This window comes from Tenrec ecaudatus, chromosome 4, assembly GCF_050624435.1.
Source record: "Tenrec ecaudatus isolate mTenEca1 chromosome 4, mTenEca1.hap1, whole genome shotgun sequence".
In the NCBI taxonomy this organism is placed as follows: domain Eukaryota; kingdom Metazoa; phylum Chordata; class Mammalia; order Afrosoricida; family Tenrecidae; genus Tenrec; species Tenrec ecaudatus.
Genome location: NC_134533.1, coordinates 191,006,262 through 191,012,748, shown reverse-complemented (window position 1 = coordinate 191,012,748; position 6,487 = coordinate 191,006,262).

Genomic DNA, 6,487 nt, shown 5'->3' with positions numbered 1-6,487 from the left:
CATGGCTGGATGCTTTTACACAATCATTGGGCGTTGGTTGTCAGGCAACATTTACAGTAATATTCACTAACAACATGTATCAGAGGTCTGCTGGAACAATATACATCTCAATACAGCAAGCAGGGCAATGTTTGTCTTCCTACTGACAATTCACTTCTCTTGGTCTAGCTGTCTTCTGCTTCTTCAAACACCCTGAATTTCTAGTGTTAAGTCATCAGGTTACTGGTGTGTTTGAGTTAGAGTCCAGTGCACCTAGTGGATTTCCTAAATCGGATCCCTCTGCTCTGACCGTTGAAGCATCCAGGGTTCAATGTACCAGTGTTCTATGGCACTTGGCCTAGATCCCCAGAGTGAGTACAGAAATCCAGACCAATGTGTCTCATTAAGTGGATATTTTCAGCAGTACCCCCCTCTTTGGGACCTTAAAAGCGCTGTTAATCATCCCCTCCCCCCTACTTGGAAGTTGGTCCTCCCCCTTTTTGCACCAACAGTCATGCTCTTGTCTTCTCCCACACCTGGAAATAAACAGTCTTGCCCGCAGGCAGAATGCATTGGAAAGTGGATTACTTGCACTTCTCTCCAGGCCACCCAGAGAGGGACAGTCTCCCTTAAGGGTTTGCTTGTATTTGTCCTTGCCATCAAAGAGGGTGCCATTGTGGGGGGGTGGGGGTGGGCACATTATTTGAGTCAAGTCAAACACCTTGGTTGAAAGGTCCTAGACCAATCTTGTAAGTTCTTCTGTTTATCATAATGTACATGCCCCAGTCATGGTCTTGTTCTTGCTTCTGTAGTCTTACCTGTAACTGTGTTCTTGTCTCTGTGTCCTACCTGTAACTGATCTGCTGTCGATCATGCATTTGTGTTCCATAACACAGTAGCTGCTTTACTGTAAATCTCTGGATGCCATTCTTAGCTGCTGCTGATTGTCTCCCTCATCAGGTGATGTGTCTTTGTCTGGTCTTAGCTTTGTCCTAGTTAAGACTTAATAAGTGTTCTCCTTACACTATATTTAAGATTTGATGTCTCCTTTGTACCCCAAACCCAATCCTGTGCCATGAGGAAATAAGGCATGAGGAGTACTCCATAACTAATTAGGATAGCCTATTAATTTTCTTTGGCTGTACCTAGCATTAGTGTACATAATAGTGTATGATTTTTAATAACATTAAGATGCATACAAAATAATATTCAAGAAAAAACTCCTTAAATATAGAAGAAAGAGAAAATCAGAAAAGCTAAAATGCATTATTTCAGTTATTAATAAAATGTGAATAGGTGCTCTCCCACAGCAGCCTGAGGTGATTGGCCAGAATGGTTTGCCACTCACTGGACACACAAAACTCCACAAAATTGTGCAAATCAAGAAGGCCAAATCTTCTGGGCCATGTTAAGAATATCCGTGAGATTTCCCAGGTCATCAAGGGTATGCATATCCAGGGAGCCACCAAGTATTTGAAAGACATCACTTTGTAGAAGCAGTGCGTACCCTTTTGACATTACAGTGGTGGGAGTGGTAGGTATACTTAGGCCTCACTGTGTGGTTGGACCCAGGCTCGATGGCCCCAAAGAGTGCTGAATGTTTGCTGCACAGGCTTAAAAATGCAAAGTAATGCTGGACTTAAGGTTTAGGTATGGATTTTTGGTCACTAGCACATCCAGGTGAACAAAGCCCCTAAGAATCGCCACTGGACTTAGAGAGCTCATGGTCAGGTCAATCCATGTATGAGCTTGGCTGCCACACTGAAATGATCCCAACTGAAAAGGGGCAAAGGGTGCCTAAGCCAGAAGAGGAGGTTGCAATGAAGAAAACGATCTCCCAGAAGAAACAGAAGAAGCAAAAATTTATGGACTGGTAGTAAATTAAGCTTAAAATAAAAGTTAACAAAGTTTAAAAAACCGTGAATAGACTCGGGCAAATATTTGGGTCATGAAAAGGATCCCCTATGGCCAAGTGATGAGCCTGGGTCTCTATAAGACATGTAGCAAGGAAGAGATTTAAAATAAAGGATACTTCTGATGTCAGTCTGATCCCTGACTTCCAGGAGTTAAATCCTATTATTGGAAGAGCTGAAAGGCAAGAGGTGCTCCCCTATTGTTAGAGCAATCATTAATTCACTCACTCACTCAGTACTCACTCACTCACTCACTCACTCCCTCACTCACTTCTCACTCAGTACTCACTCACTCACTCACTCACTCACTTCTCACTCAGTACTCACTCACTCACTCACTCACTCACTCACTCACTCACTCACTCACTTCTCACTGAGTACTCACTCACTCTCCCCCATCTCACTCACTCACTCACTCACTCACTCACTCACTCACTCACTCACTCACTCACTTCTCACTCTGCCTCCCCCATCACATTGATTGGACTCAAAGCAACCACAGAGTTAGAACTGTCCTTGTGGATTTCCTAGACTGTCACCCTTTACCACACTGCAGACCTTGTGGTTAAGAGCCAAGCATGTGTAACAGCTTCAAACGCTTTGCCACATAGATGTTGACAAAGGACCTATCTCAAATCTCATTTTGTTGAGATTTGATTCACCTATAAAGATCCAGATGAGGACTGGATCAGAATTACAAAGCACAGAACATTTACAGCAAACAGACTTCCCACCCAGACACAGTGGCTTTCAAAACTGTATCAAAAGATGGAAGTAATTTAAATCTCAGCAGGTGATGAGCTACCACCACTAGAAACAATCACCAATGATACTACGTTAAACCATGAACTCAGGTTCTTGGAAAACCAAGCTAAAATTAAAGGATCTTTAATGGGGTCACTAGAATATGGAAAATGAAGGAGGTATCTCAAGATTGAACTGAGATAAATAGGGATATTGGGCAAGTGCAGAGAAAGATACTAGCATCTATTTTAAATTTTATTTTTTATCATCATTTTATTGGGGGCTTGTACAGCTCTTATCATGATCCATCCATCCATCCATCCATCCATCCATCCATCCATCCATCCATCCATCCATCCTGTGTCAAGCACATTTGTACATATGTTGCCATCATTATTTTGAAAACATTTTTCTTTCTATTTGAGCCCTTGGTATTAGCGCCTCATTTTTTCCCTCTCCCTTTTCCACCCTGCCCCACTCATAACCCTTGATAATATAAATTATTATTTTTTCATGTCTTACACTGACCAATAAGATACCAGCATCTTAGTGAAATTAGGCTTGTTTACAATGATTGCTAATATATAAAACAAAAATGAAAAACCAGGCTGCCACAGAACAGAAAGGGTTATAAGCCAAACCACCACAGCAGTGGCAGCAGCTGAGGGAGTGGGGCAAAACCATGGCTAATTTGAAAAAGAAAAAAATAATTAAAAAAGATAAATGTCACTAACAGCAACAGCAATGGCAAAAAACACTAAAAACGTCTCAGCGTCTTCAGTCCTGCCACGGTCCTAGTTGTCACTGTGTAAGAACAACACAAACCTCATCTGTCGTATGGACTAACATCTATGACACACGCCTATGACACCTGTAACCCATTGAAAAACAAACATCTGCTTTTTAAAAAATGAATTACATGTAGAAATAAGATAGAGTTTCCCAACCTTCTAGTGTTTCCAAAGACCAACAAACAAACGAAAAGATAGAACTAGATACAGGGGAAAAATATGACGTTAAAGTAAAACAAGTTCATAATTAGTTAACAGTGAAACTGAAATTTATTAAAATAGTTGCTTAATTGCTCTTAATTTATGATTGCACGAATAATTCGTGCAGCAAAACATGAGAGACACTAATTGATTTTTGTGCCTCTATAACAGACGTCCCCAATGAACTTTTATATCCGGTAAACTACATCAATTGATGCACCTTCATAAAATTAATCAATACTGCAGCTCAAATTATAGTTCTACATGCGAATCCCACTGAATTTAAATGCAAAACTTCCTTTAACTGAGGGAGTTACTGCATATAAAATAAAAACAAATAAATATGCCTAGTCCTCATCATGAAAATGATCACCTTTGCCTAAATGTCTTCTAATATCTCATAGGAGACATAGATGCTCTGACGACACAGTAAATAATGGATTGATATTAAATCTCACTGTAGTCTTTGGCCTCTTCAACTTAGCTTAGCAAGATGTAACCCCTACCACCCAGTATAAGTGAAAACAGGGCCTTCAAAAATTAAGATTTATTATATACAGTCTTATTAATAAAGAGATGATTAGTTATACTGCTTCTGTACATGATAACCTAATTATATCCATTCATATAAGTAAAATGGGTAAAGTGGTGTTTTAGGTATTAGATCCTAAATTACTATAATTGTAAAATAGAGGCTAAATAAAAAATTGAGATAATAAACTAAATGACAAAACTGGGTACTTAAAATTGCTTTAGTTGATAATAATTCTCTTATGATAATTAAATACAGGCATGCCTCATTTTACTGCACTTTGCTTTATTGAACTTTGAGGATATTGTATTATTTTATTTATTTAAACATTTTGAAGGTTTATGGCAATCCTGAATCCAGTCTATGCCAGTTTTCCAGCAGCACATGTGTCTCTGTGTCACATTTTTGTTATTCTCAAAATGCTTCACATTTGCTTTATCTCCATATTTGCTTTACTGTGGTGGTCTGGAACCAAACCCCAAAGATCTCCCAGGTGTCCTTAATGAGGCTTACCCTACGGGATATTTTAGAGATAGCATGTATCTTGTTAGGATATGAAAAATTCTACTCCTATTACTTGTAACCAAATAGACATCAATAGTATTTACCACTTTAGAAAAATTATATCATAATATAATCTTAGAAGAAAGAAGCCCAAATCTCTTACATAAAGGAATAATTGTTCAACCATCTTTCTATATCGTTATCCTACTTAGCTTGTTACAAAATAGACATTATACCATTTTTATTAATTATAAAAACAAACTAGAGCTTCACCTGAATTAGAGAAAGCAGTACTAGATGTAGTCACTGACATTTACCATTAATCCTAACAAAGTGTGATCATCAAACATGACAATTAAGTTAAAAAAATGATTTGCCATCTAAAGGGAAAATCATTCTAATCTTGTAATCAACACACTATTTCAGATTCTACCCACCTCTCCCGAAAGGGAAACACAAAATGTAGGTTAACATAGGTATTGGGAACAATATGTGCCACACTTAAGAATAATAATCAAATCCATATATAAAATTTGAAAAAAATTGAAAAAGACATTCATTTGGAGGCCTGAGCAGGAACATTCTCTAACACTTTTTGTTGTTGTTTTGATTACTATTTCTTATTTATTTATTTAAAATAATTTTACTGGGTTTTCATACAACTCTTATCACATTCCGTACATACATCCATTGTGTCAAGCACATTTGTACATATGTTGCCCTCATCATTCTCCAAACATTTGCTTTCTACTTGAGTCCTTGGTATCAACTCCTCATTTTTTCCCCTCCCTCCGTACCCCGTTTCCCTCATGAACCCTTGATAATTTATGAATTATTATTATTTTGTCATGTCTTACACTACTTGATGTCTCCCTTCACCCACTTTTCTGTTGTCTGTTCTGCAGGGAGGGGGTTACATATAGATCTTTGTGATCGGTTCCCCTTTTCTCCCTCACCTTCCTTCCACCTTCCCAGTATTGCCATACCCACCACTGGTCCTGAAGGAATCATCTGTCCTGGATTCCCTGTGTTTCCAGTTCCTATCTGTACCAGTGTACATCCTCTGGTCTAGCCGGATTTGTAAGGTAGAATTGGGATCAGCATAGTGAGGCGGGGATGGGAGAAGGGAGCATTAAAGAACTAGAGGAAAGTTGTATGTTTCATCATTGCTACACTGCACCTTGACTGGCTCATCTCTTCCTCATGACCCTTCTGTATGGGGATGTCCAGTTGCCTACAGATGGGCTTTGGGTCCACACTCTGTACTCCCCTTCATTCCCAATGATATGATTTTTTTGTTTGTTTGATGACTGATCCCATAGACACCTTGTGATCACACAGGCTGGTGTGCTTCTTCCATGTGGGCTCTGTTGCTTCTGAGCTAGATGGCCTCTTATTTACCTTCAAGCCTTTAAGACCCCAGGCATTATATCTTTTGATAGCCAGGCATCATCAGCTTTCTTCACCACATTTGCTTTTGTACCTGCTTTGTCTTCAGTGATCGTGTTGGGAAGGTGAGCAGCATGGAATGCCAATTCAATAGAACAAAGTGTTCTGGAATTGAGAGAGTACCTGAGTTCTCTAACACTTTTTAAAAGAATGAGTACATGTATACACCCCCAATTAAAACTTAAATTAAAATATTTCTATTCACAAGGCTTTGCTACATAGCTTGTATTCATAGCAGTCTTAACTTCACTGACTTCTGTTCTAAAATTTTACTTTGGAGGAACACAAACATTCCTCCATGGAAAAACATGTGAGCTCTGTATAAAATGCTAAGTATGCAGTCTCTAACACACACACACACACACACACACACA